The 13,211-nt window shown below is 46.7% G+C and overlaps 1 protein-coding gene across 1 annotated transcript in view; it reads right to left on the reverse strand.

The window, feature by feature from the left end:
* KIF7 (kinesin family member 7) overlaps positions 1-13,211 on the reverse strand; it is a 797,909-nt gene that overhangs the window by 126,259 nt on the left and 658,439 nt on the right. The window lies entirely within an intron of this gene.

The following is a 13,211-nucleotide window of genomic DNA, read 5'->3' on the forward strand; positions in this document are numbered from 1 at the left end:
TACCAGGTGAAATAAATTAAACCCTAGAAATCCAGCAAAGCTGCTGAGGGACTCAACATGTAAGGGAAATTAGCCATTCTGGAGAATTCTCCCTAACATCACTCAAGCACAGCACACTCTTGGGCTTCTTTGGCACAAGGACAGTTACATTACAAACATCATGGCCTTCTACGCCCAAGTCTCTCAAGTTATCAAAAGTCTCTTGCTTCAGAGGGCCTGATGAATCAAACAAACAAAGTTCCTTTTCAAGTATTCAAGTAGGGCGATTCAATCTTCACCCTTGATCCCCATCAGCTGGGCTCAGACCCCTTTTTCTTCCACAATTCCTTTTCGGGTGACTCGCGGTTCACCCTGGATTTCCCTCAGACGAGGTCAGATCCCTTTTACACAATTAGTCTTCAGCCAGGTTCGGACCAATTACCATTCGTATATCTCTTCTCGGGTCACTCACGGTTAACCCTGGATCCCCCTCAGTCGGGCTCGGATCCCCTTTCACAATTAATCTCTCTCAGTCTCAGGAGGATAGCTCAGCAGCAACACGCTCGCCTTGGAAGCAAGATGACACTGAGCAACACAAGTTCGATCCCCGGTGCGCGCTTAGAAACCCTTCGGTATTAAACATGTTATAAATAACCTTTCAAATCATATCAGCTGGGCTCGGACCAATTACAGTTCGTATTAGCTATCGAAGACTTTCGAATGTGCACAGAGTTTGGTTTGACCCGTTGCAGGACAACTTTGATGTTACAGTTCACCAATTCTCACACGCTCAGTTGGATAACAAAGAGACCTTCGAATGAGCACCCCCTGTGGCGCCGAACCACTCTGTATATGGTACCTATTTCGGTTTCATAAAGTTCAATCACATACGAGTCATCTTTCGTCATACAATGTTGACGCTTGCAATTTAGGAACTCACCCCCCCACCCCCTTTCTGACACAAACACTTTCTCGCAGACAGTTCACCGTGAGCGACAACAGACTTACACCCGAGCCGTATACCCGAGATGTCTCAACACAAGGGTAAGGCAAAGTCAGGGAATTACTGATAATTACACACACCTGACTTCCAGAACACAATTCAATAACTTGATCGTAACACAGTCTGGTCTGCTATTAGTCTCACCGGCTGTGCTGAATTTACTGTCTGCTTTGTTGTCGGAGTCAAGGATAGTACCACGGCGGCAATCGCTTCTCCCCATCTTGGTTATCAATGCGGGAGGGCCCAGTGTACCTTCAACACACACTGCACCGTTCTTCAGCTGTTATTCCAGGTCTTATGTTTCTTTTCCTCGAGGCCTCTTGAAAGTCAAGGTTCTTCTCTGAAAAGGTCAAGGGTAGGTCCCTCCTTGCAGCCCTCTCTGGTCTCGCCGCCTTTCTCCTCAGTTTAAACTGCCATCTCGGAACTGCTGCTTCTTCTTGTGTGTTTTGCCTTGCTCAGAGTGTGCCTTCGCGCTCCGCCTTTTATCCGTGTGGGGAAGTGTTATGGAAGTCAGGTGTGTGTAATTATCAGTAATTGCCTTACCCTTGTGTTGAGACATGTCAGGTATACGGCTCGGTTGTTAGTCCGTTGTTGCTCACAGTGAACTGTCCGCGAGAAAGTGTTTGTGTCGGAAAAGGGGCGTGGGTGGGGGTAGAGTTCCTAGGTAAGCTACCTGGTAGGATGGGGGAAAAGGTGTTATTGGGAAGGGGATACCGCATCTCACCCTCCGGCGTACCACTTGCGAGACACCTTCAGGTTTCTCGCAGCAGGTAAGGTCTTACTCTTTCAGATTAACGAATACACATAGGAAATATCAACAATACTTTAAAAAGGGGACTGCTTCAATAGTAGTTGCTCGGGCTTACAATTGTTACAGTAAATGACACTAATGACCAGTTATTCTGGGCTCCTTCTCCTCCCCCAACTCCATCTCCACCTGCGGCGTCCCCCAGGGCTCCAACCTTTCTCCCTGGCTCTTTAACAACTACCTTGCTCCGCTTGCACACCTCATTTCCACCTCCCCAAACTTCAAGTGTTATGCAGATGACACGCAACTCTTCTTTAAACTTCCCTCTGACCCTTCTCTTCCTTCCTACATAATCCCCGACTGCCTATCTGCCACTCAGTCCTGGTGTACTTCCAATGATCTCTGCCTCAATGCCAGCAAGACTGAGATCCTTCCCATTGGGACTCCAGCTCCCTCTTTCTATCCGTCACTCTGGCCAACTTCTATGAGCTCTCCCCCTTCTCTTTAACCTGAAGCCAGAAACCTTGGAGTCCTCTTAGACTCCTCTCTTTCCTTCATCCCTCACATTCAGGACCTTGTCAAGAAGTCCCACTTTCAACTCCACCTCCTCAAAGGAATTCTTCCTTTCCGGCTCCTTTACCCAGAAGCTCAATGTCTCTAGAGTTCTGGTTCTCTCTAGGCTAGACTACTGCAATCGCCTTTTCCGTAAGCTACCCTCTTCTTCTCTACGACCCCTGCAGCTAAGCCAGAATATGGCTGCAAGACTTATCCTTGACCCCAAGCCCAGGGACCACATCTCTCCAGCCCTAAAGACTATCCACTGTATTCCGGTTGCTGCGCTGCAAGGATCAAATTCAAATCCCTCTGCATCATGCACAAGACTGTCTGGGGCCAGGAACCACGCGATCTACAACTTGCCCTCACTAAATACTCTCCCTCCAGATCTTTACGTTCCTCCGGTACCAACTCTCTGTGTGTTAAGCGCTTCGCTAAACAGCAAGCTGGTGGCAGGTCTCTCTCCACAGCAGGCTCCCTCCTCTTCGTCTTGAGCCGGATCTCCTCAAATTCCAGAAGCTCCTCAAGACCTTTCTTTTCACCTGCTCCTTCCCTTCCTCCCTCCTTTGTTAAATCCCACAGTTGCTGAGATTGGTGACCAGGGTTCTTATGTGTCCTCCTGGCATTCCACACCTAATCACCTACAGCCTCCACCCCCCACCCCAGCCCTTTGACTTGGCACTCACTGGCCTATGTCACCACAGGCCTGCACTAACCTTATTGCCGGATGACTACTCAATCTAAGCACTTATAGCTGCTCACTCCATAGCTCTTGATACACCAAGCACTTACACCCACCACCCCCACTCCCTCATCCGTTCGCTCTTCTCTGCACTTGCATGTGTTGGTTCAATTATCATACTTAATTTACAATTGTATTGCTACACAATCAAGTCTTTGCAGGTAATGTTTCAAGGTATGTCCGAATGGGCCCCAAATGTCCCTTGGGGAGCATACCCAAGGTACAGACATTGCATATCCCACTTCTTTTTCATTTAAATATGTCAGTTTCCTAAATCATTCATCAGCTGTGGGAGCGTTTTTCGATTTCCATTTAAGCAATATACATCTTTTTGCCACTATGCATGATAGATTAAACAATTTACGTTTAAGTGTGGAAACTTTCCCAATAACGCCCAAAAGGTATTTATGTAGGAGTAGTGTAGGCGCTACCCCAACCATCTCTTACAGCATTGCCGCAACCTTCTGCCAGAATCGTGCCACAAAGAGGCAGGTCCAGTGTTTGCGGAACAAATCTGTGCTCTCTCGCCCACATTTCATGCAGCTATCCCCTCTGCAGTTGGGATGAAACGCACCATCTTAGCAGGGGTGTAGTGCAATTGATTCAATACTTTAAATTGGATTAGTCTCAATTTAGCATTTAATGCACCTTCCCTTGTCAAATATACACCATTTTGCATTGTCTATGTCCACATTCAAATCACTTTCCCTTTTAGCTTTTGTCGTTATCCGTTTGGGCTGAGCGGCCTATATCACGGGCTTTATCGCTCTGTATAGTTGTGGGACCTGTCCCCTGAGTCCTTTGAAGTTATCACCTCCATACTTTCACATGATTCCGTCTCTTGTAGAAATGATGGCCATCTCAGTCATGCTGCAGCCCCGAGTTGGAAATATTACAGTAACATAACTGTGCTCGCCCCTAGCGTCTCCATGAAATCTTGTGTCGCGAACCTGCCCCCAGGGAATAGGTCACCCAAGACCATTTCTTTAGTCCGGTCCCAGGACATCTGAATGTTGGTGTCATAAGTGGGTGGAAGAGCAGGGCAGTTCCAGAGTCCAATTGTTCTGCTATATGTGACCGCAATTTCTAGGCGCTTCAACAATCAGGCCAATGCCTTCACTGTCATACGCACCGGGTCAAATGCACACGATTCCTTATAATGGTCACCCAAGATGACTGCCTTGAGGTCTGTTGGGGCAGCTCCGTACTGCTCTATGTTTGTGTGTACCAGTCTGGGGGCTAGTGTGTACCAGTAGCTTGCATATTGTGCTTGGGCCACTAAGTAATACAATTCAAAATAAGGGACAGCAAGGCCCCCCGTTCATAGGGCTCTGTTAACCTCTCCCAGCACATACGAGGCGCTCACTTCCCCATACAAAATGCACTACTATGGATCAGTTTTGGAAAAAACTTGGTATAGTTGTAAAATATACAAGAGCTTGGGCACCACTACCATATTTAGAAGGGATAGTCTACCATACAATGACATCGGGAATTTCCCCCAGAGTTCCAGCTTTACAGCAAGGGTATTAATGTATTCCTCATGGTTCAGTTCATATAGGCTACCATCACCCCTAGGAATTTAAATCTTGTTGGGGTCCATCTGAGCCCCACAAGCTCAGTTGGCATTCTAGCATTGTCTGTTAGCGGGAACAGTTCAGATTTAGTGATATTCATTTTATAGCCTGAATTATTGGTGAATTTGCTCACTTCCTCCATGACCGGTCCCAAGTGTATTTCTGGATTCCTTATATACAATAGAGTGTCATCTGCATATAAGGAGATAATCTGGGGTGGTCCCGCTATATGTATGCCCCTGTGTGCGTGGTGTTCCCTCATCTGTTGCGCCATTGGCTCTCTTGCGAGTGCAAACAGTAATGGTGAAAATGGGCATCCCTGTCATGTTCCTCGTTCAAGTGTAAGTGCCTGAGAAAGAGCCCTGCTGGTCCTTATTCTAGCTGTCGGGTTTGTATACAGGAGTCCAACACATTTAATAAAGTAACCTCTGAACTCAAAGCGGCTGATAACCCAAACTGGTAATTCCGCGACATAAGAGTCTTAACACTTTCTCTTTGTCAAGCGATGCTGCTACTGCCTGAGCCTGCTGGTCCATCTAGGATATTATACCAAAGAGGCGTTGTAGATTAAGGGCTGTGGATCTAGTTGGGATAAAACCTGATTGGTCCGAATGTATAAGATATGTCATATGTGGGAGTGTTGCGTTTGCTAATACTTTAGCAAAAATCTTGGCATCTGGATTTGTTAAGATAGATTTCTGAACTCTGACCTGGTGGGCAGAGGTTCAGAAGGCCAGCCTAGTTTCTTGGAACAGGGCAACCATCTGGACAAGCAAGGCCAATCAAGGTAGCATTGGCGGCGGTCAAGACTAGGTCTCAGGAGGGGTGAGGGTGACAAAGACCTCAATGAGCACACAGAGTAAAGCACACTTACAAATCACTCCCAGCCAGGTGTATATATATGAGAAATATAAATAAATGTATTCAAGGCCTTTGAGTTTCAACACAAAGTAATAATCATCAATAGCAATACCTTTAAACCAACACAATCCTACTACAATACATATATACAAAACCAAGTGGCCTAAAGGGTTAATGAGCACAGAATGGATCCATAACCTAAAAGGGAAGGAAACAAGCAGTGCAAATAGACTTTAGGGAATTCTTCATGAAATTAGCCCTAACTGAGAGGCGGTCCTGTCCCTACAAGAGTACTTTCAAATGCTGGTGCACGCGATAGTGCAGAAGGGCAAAAACAGGGTCTCTTGCAGAGGCTGTAGCAGCTCACGAAGGTGGGTGACACGAAGAATAAGATCCCACTATTGGTGGAGGGTCACCCCAAAAGGGCCAAACAGGTTCAAGGAGTTGGGAATCGTCCGATAGCTCAGGCTATCTGTGGAAAGGAGAGTGGCCCGCAGGGGACACTCGTGCGTAAAAATGGGTGGAGGCGCTAGGGGCCACCGGTAAGGGTTGCAAGTACTCTTGCATTTGAACTTTTGCAAATTGAACTTTTATGAGTGCATGCAGTGCAGCAAGCCAAAGACTGGCAAGAGGTGTGCAACACATAATGAAGAACCAAGAGAATGTTAATGTTAAAGGATATTTGTACCGCGCACTATGGTCCCCTGGCGCTCTGGCAGCTCTGAAAAAAGGGAGAGCGGGTAAAAGGGGGGTGAGTTGGTGGGAATAAGCTGGAAAAGTGCAAGAGAGCCGTGATGTGCTGTTGGCGGCCTCAACCCGGTTAAACACGTTGGCTGGGCTTGGGGTGTTTTTCAGTCGGTAGTTGTCGTGTGCTGTTGTGCAAGTCTATGTGTAGTTTGTTTTGTTGTTGCAGTGTAGTTAAGTTTGTGCGGATTGTGTTACAGGCTTGTGGTTGTGTTTGGTTAGAGTTTAAGAGATGTGTGCAGAGGGGTGAAATTGTTAGTGGATTGGTTAATTTGCATTGTTGTCCGGAAGCGAGGCACTAAACTTTCATATTCTCTCCAGGTGGGGCACGCAAGCATCGCCGCCCAGAACTGGGACCGGCCGACACTCACAGCCCCTTCCACACATGACGCCCACTGACATTCATAACCCTGTCCAAGTTCGGCCCCGGCCACTCCGTCGACCTGTCTATATGGGGGGCAAGCAGGCATTTGTGAGTCCATCCAAATCTGGTCTGGATAGCATTCCCAATCCAGTCGGTACGTGGCATCGGTCAGCCAATGCTACTCCATCCATATGTGGCAGAGGTCGGCATTCATCGTCTTATCCAGCTGCTCATTCAGGCTACCGCTCACAGCCCCTTCGAAGCGTGGAACACGCCAATGCTTGCATTCACGTCTAGGCGTGGCACCTTTCATTCACAACCAAATCCGGGCTCGGGCCATGCCGATGTCTAGAACTTTGTTAGCAAGGGGAAGCCAGAGAAGTGTAAAATTGCACATACACCAAAGTGGAATTAAGTCAAGGTGACCTGTTTGGGCTGTAGAGCCTAGGGGGATTTGTAGAGATATGTATGGTAGCCTCACTGCGGTCGCGCGCACTCTCTTGTGATTGTTTATAGCGAGAGCCGCCTGACCAAAGCGAGGCGGTTGATGTTTTGAAAAGAAGGCTGCGCTGCACTAGGGCTCCGGGGAGCTCCTTAAATAAAGAACTCTACTTACACCTTACCGTGCCGCCTCACATCCTTCATTGGCGACGAGGCACGGAGCCAGGTTAAAGGATAAAGCTGTGGTGCCGGTACGTCCACGGCGCTGTTGTCGGGTCCTTGCCACCGACGGAAGCCGCACAGCGAGCGGAGAGGTGCGGGGCTGCAGGGGGACTGTCTCCGCGGCGGCCAGGGAGTGTGGCGCTGCTGGGGGACGGTCCCAGTAGCACTGCAGGAGGACGCTCTCCCCACCTCTGCTACGAAAAGCCACGTATCGATCGGAGCCTGCGCAGCTGTTCCTGGTTGGTGCCGCCCACCCCGGCTCTCATTGGGCAGAAAGGTGAGGAGCGAAGGGGGAGAGGGGGCTGGGCACAACCAGAGGGGGAGGCACAATTTACAGTAACGAGTGGATGCAGGGCCACCCAGAGGCCAAAACAGAAGGAAAGTGCCTGCCAGAGGATACCATGTAGGAGGAGTATCAAGACTGTTGAGCTGGGCACCAGAGGAAATATTGCTACTGTATAATTAGAAGCAACTGAAAGACTTGCAAGGGCAAAGAGGAGATTACAATAAGTGACATAAGTCTGGGAATTGGTGCAGTTAGTGCAATTTGGTGTGACAAGAACACCAGAATAACACATAAAAATGGCTGCAGCGAGTATGTCACCCCCGCCACCGTTTGTCAGAACCTGGTACTCCACCAATAAGGTGGGACAGGTGGAAGAAGTTATTTGACACTTAACTGATTGCTATAGGAGGGGATAAGTTTGCATCGGCGAGAAAAGAAGCGATTTTACTCCACAATTTGGGAACGGAGGGCAGAAGTGTTTATGATGGATTACCTGATCTTCCACAGCAGGGCCAAGGAGAGGTGGACCAATATTCTATGGCAGAAAGAAAATTGGAAGTCCATTTTGAAGCCAAGAAAAACATAACGTTTGAAAGGCAGAAGTTCTTCCAGAGGGTACAAGATCCACAAGAACCAGTGGAAAACTTTATTGCGGCGTTGAGGTCCCTTAGCCATACGTGTGAATTTGGACTGCTCACAGATTCTCTTATAAGAGACCAATTGGTCCGATGCACGAATAATGTAAAGATACAAGAAAGGCTATTGTCAAAAGATGCATCACTGGAGTCAGCCATAGACACGGCAAGAAGCATGGAACAGACCCATAAATATATGGCAACTATGAAAGGCGACAAGCAGGAGGGAGAAGTGGCTGCGGTGAGGGGATTCCGCAAGGGGGTCCTGAACAAGGAAATCAGATGTTACAAGTGTGGGAGCAACCGTCACATTTCCACAAGTATGTTTTGTCCAGCCAAGAATATCTCGTGCTTGAAATGCAAGAAGAAGGGGCATTTTGCGAGGGTTTGCCGTGAATCGGGGATGGTGCAGAACATTGAATCAGGCGGAAGAGTACCTGAACAAAAAGAGGATCAAGCGATGGGAATGAGCAGCCAGGCAAAGCATGTGCTGGAAGTATCAGAAGTCTCAAGCAAGGGTGGTGCACCTACAGATGTATTCATGGTCAATGGAAAAGTGGTGACAATGAAGGTGGACAGTTGTTCCCCATGGACTTTGATGTTGAAGGCAACATTTCTGAGTTGCATGCAAGGAGACATAAAACTTTTGAAAGAGCACAATTTAGAACCCTATGCATATGGGAACGTGAGAATTGAAATTGTGGGGATGTTCCAGGCTTCCATCAAGTATAAAGGGAGGAGCTGCAAATCAGAAGTATATGTTACTCAAGAAGGTTCATCACTCCTGGGATGGGGTGAACAGTGGAAGTTGGGAATTAGAATACAAGCGAATGCTGAAAGGCCTATTGATGTAGCCGAGCTAAAAGACAAGTGGGAGAAGGATTACCCAATGGTGTTTTGAGAGGAATTGGGGATGTTGAAGGAATTTGAACATGAGATTCAGCTGAAGGCGGGCGCCAGTCCAAAGGTGCACATGGTGAGGCCAGTGCCTCATGGATTGAGTGAGAAACTTAAAGTAGAAGTAGAGTCGTTACTTCAAAGAGGAATAATAGAGAAGAGTGAAAGCTCAGAATGGCTGTCGCCGGTGGTGGTAGCCGCTAAGGCAAACAGAGACATTAGACTGTGTGTAGATCTGCGAGATCTGAATAGGAACATCTTGATAGATAGACATCCTCTGACGATAATTGGTGACAAATTATCTGTGCTAAATAATGCCAAAGTATTCTCAGTCATTGATCTTTCCCAGGCATACCATCAGATTCCACTGAAGGAGGATTCTCAACATTTGACGGCATTCATTACAGTGTTCGGAACATTTAAGTATTGTAGGATGCCGTTTGGGCTCGCCTCGGCGGCAGCTGTATTCCAAAGGGTGATGGAGACGGTGTTGAACGGATTAAAGAACATTATCGTGTTTCAGGATGATGTTCTGATATATGCTAGTTCCACTGAAGAACATGATGAGGTGTTAAGACAGGTGTTGAGCAGATTGAGCGAGGCAGGGTTGACGGTAAAAAGGAGAAAGTGTAAGATTGCGGTGCACAGGGTAGAGTATCTTGGACATGAGATTTGTGAACAAGGGGTGAAGCCTAAGAGGAATTTAGTGGAGGCAGTGAAATGCGCACCTGTGCCAGGAGATAAAGAGCAAGTGAAATCATTTTTGGGTTTGGCCGAATATTACCATAGGTTTGTGAAAGATTTTGCCAAAGTGTCTATTCCTCTTAGAATGTTGCTCAAGAAGGGTGCGAAATTTGAATGGTCAGCAGAATGTGATGTGGCTTTTGAGTGTATTAAGCAAGCAGTGAGTGGAGCACCATCCACAGGTAGATTTGATCCCAAGGATAAGATTGTTTTGGTGGTTGATGCGAGTATGTTGGGTCTGGGTGCGACATAGGTGCAGTATGACAGGGAAAATACAGAGAGAGTTATTGCATTTGCGTCTAGGACGCTGAGAGGTGCGGAGTGCAAATATTCCGTTATTGAAAGGGAAACGTTGGCCATGTTCTGGGCGGTGAGTCATTTTAAGTACTTCTTGTGGGGGAGAAGATTCATTGTCAGGTCGGACCACAAGCCCATGGTTCAGTTGTTTGAGAGTGGAAGATGGGCCATGGGTTCTCCAAGGATAAGCAGGTGGGGTTTAGGACTCCAAAATGTTTACTTTGATGTGAGCTATTTGCCCGGAAAGAGAAATGTGTTAGCGGACTGCCTGTCTAGACTGCCGGTAAACAGTAAACCTATGGAAGAAAGGGAGACAGAGGAGGAGTCAGTAGTGGTAGAAATACAAAGTGCAGTTAGTAAGGAAGAGTGGACACAGGAAGACGATTCAGATGAGGACCTTAAGCTGGTAAAGGGTTGGACAGTGAAGGGTTGGCCAGCCAAAAGAGACTTGGATAGTAAATTCAATACATGGTGGGAGATAAAGGATGAGTTGAATTTGTGTGAAAACAGGCTAAGAAGAGGAAGGTGTTTTGTCCCTCCACAATCCCTCAGGTCTGTGTTAGTAAGGCTGGCTCATCAGGGACATCCCGGAGAAGCTGCTATGAAAAGGAAATTAAGGCAGAACTATTGGTGGCCGGGAATTGACAGGAGTGCAGAAAGGTGTGTCGAAGATTGCATGGCTTGCCAAACAAGTGACAAATGTAGAGTGGTAAGAGAAGCTCCGTTAATACCTAGTGTGGTACCAGACCAGCCTTGGAACAAGCTAGCAGTGGACATTATGGGTCCTGTAGCAGGTTTGGGAGAAGGTTTGAAATTTTTATTTGTGGTGGTAGACTTCCATTCCAAATGGTTTGAATGGGAAGCAGTAAAAGAGGTTACGGCTAAGGAATTGATTGGTTTCTTGGAGAGTTTTTCTTAAGGAAGGTGTACCTGTTGAAATTGTGTCTGATAACGGGGTACAATTTGTATCTGTGGCAAAGAAAACATTTCTTGCAGGCTATAGCATAAAACACACTAGGACCGCGTTGTATAATCCCAAGGCGAATGGTCTTGTTGAAAGAGTCAACAGGTACATAAAAGGGGGCCTGCAGATGGCCATGAAATCGAGACAATCATGGAGGGAGGTGTTAAGGATGCTAACATGGAATTATGTCACTACACCACACTCTGTGACTGGTGTATCTCCATTTGTATCTATGAAAGGTAGGGAACCTGGAACAAGGCTTTGTCCAGGATGGCTGGGAATGGCCAAAGTAGTTAATATTGATCGAGATCACATTATGAAACTCATTACGTTGAGTCAGGAAAGGAATAAGGAGTTGTTTGATGACAGGATGAGGGTGAAGGAACAAGAATGGAAGGTTGGGGAAATGGTATATGTAAAAAATCCCAGACTAGTGAACAAATGTGTGGAAAGTAAGTTCCTGGGACCGAAGAAGATATGTGCCGTAAAGAGTAACGTCATCCTGGAAGGGGGAGAAGTGTGGTCAAAAGGAAGGTTGGCAAGAGTGGGTGATGGGGAAGAGAGTAAGTTGGGTGAGGAGCTGGAAGGAAGAGCAGTGAATGTGGACAATAGTACTGGTGCGAGAGTCAATGAAGAACGTTCGCATAGGTCTAGATCAAAGCCTGTGTGGATGAGAGATTACGAAACTTGAGATGCTAATACGATTTTCATGTCAAAATTTAATGCACAAAATTGTACATTTAATTCTTTTCTGCCTTAGCCAGTTTCTTGTATATGACTCTGTTGGTCATAATTAGTTATGTTATGTTTCTCTTACTGTCTTCATTATATATGAGGTTATTTGTTTTGTTAGAGGGGGAAGATGTGTAGAGATTTGTATGGTAGCCTCGCTGCGGTCGCGCGCGCTCTCTTGTGATTGTTTAGAGCGAGAGCCGCGTGACCAAAGCGAGGCGGTTGATGTTTTGAAAAGAAGGCTGCGCTGCACTAGGGCTCCGGGGAGCTCCTTAAATAAAGAACTCTACTTACACCTTACCGTGCCGCCTCACATCCTTCAGAATTCTGGTTGCAGGCTCTGTAATGGGTGGACCGTGTGGTCCGACAAATGCGCCTAGACCAGTGAGCCCCGAATAAGGAAAACCTCAGACATTGTGAAACCAAACCAAGAAGAAGCATTATAAGTGAACTGGTGAAGCAAACCAGGAAGAGGGTCAGGGTGACTTATGTTGCACTTTTGAAAATTCTGAAAAAAGTATGGCGGAGTTAAAGGTCTTGGGGAAGAGAACCCTGTGATTTGAAGAACTGCATGTGCCGTCTTGAGAACTGAGCCTCAATACCTCTGTTTTTGAACTGTGTTGCTTGGAACATGCCGAAGGGAACCCCGAGGATTGTTTGGAACTGTATTGCCTTGAACGTGAGAAAGGTAATCTTGAGACTTTTGTGGAACTTTTTTGCACTTGGGGAAGGAGAGCTGAGAGAGAGCTTTTGAGTTGAACACTGTTTCCTTTGTTATTAACATCCCTACACATTGGTTAGCTTTAGTTTTGAGGGCAAGAATAGGTTTTGGACACAGATGGACTTTTAAGTTGAACTCAGACTTTCCCTTAGTTTCGTTCATCAGTTAGGGAAATCCCACCTTACTATAGGGCAAGTTGGGCCTTCTACCATCCTGACATTGAAGTTAATAAATATCTTTTATTTGATCTTTAAGTCTGTTGTCTGTGACCTTGCTTCATGAAGCTTTCACAGTAAGTATATAGAAAAGGGGTCTGATATGTCTAGAAGGTGTTGAAGGCGATGCAATTCAATCCACATGTGGCACAAAAGAACCCTGATGTAAATCAGTTCTTTGATCCTAGCAGCACAAAACCAGAATCCAATTTTGATAGAGCATCCGTCTTGGCAATCTGTTGGTTCATGGAGGCTAGGTATACAGAGCCATTTTCTCTGTAGCTCATCCAGCAAAGCAGTGGGGACAAGGTTTGACCAGGATCAACCAGTGTGCCACAATTGGGTCACGTGATAATTGTCAGAGAGTTGTGGGAGTTCTTAAGAAATGTGATGTATGTTAACTTGACCCTTGGATGCTTTGCTGACCTGTGTTACATGGCCAAGGATTGATGTTTCCCTGGGACCCTTAAGCCAAGTAGCTAAA

Source organism: Ambystoma mexicanum, chromosome 11 (assembly GCF_040938575.1).
Source record: "Ambystoma mexicanum isolate Mex_15411 chromosome 11, UKY_AmexF1_1, whole genome shotgun sequence".
Lineage (NCBI taxonomy): Eukaryota > Metazoa > Chordata > Amphibia > Caudata > Ambystomatidae > Ambystoma > Ambystoma mexicanum.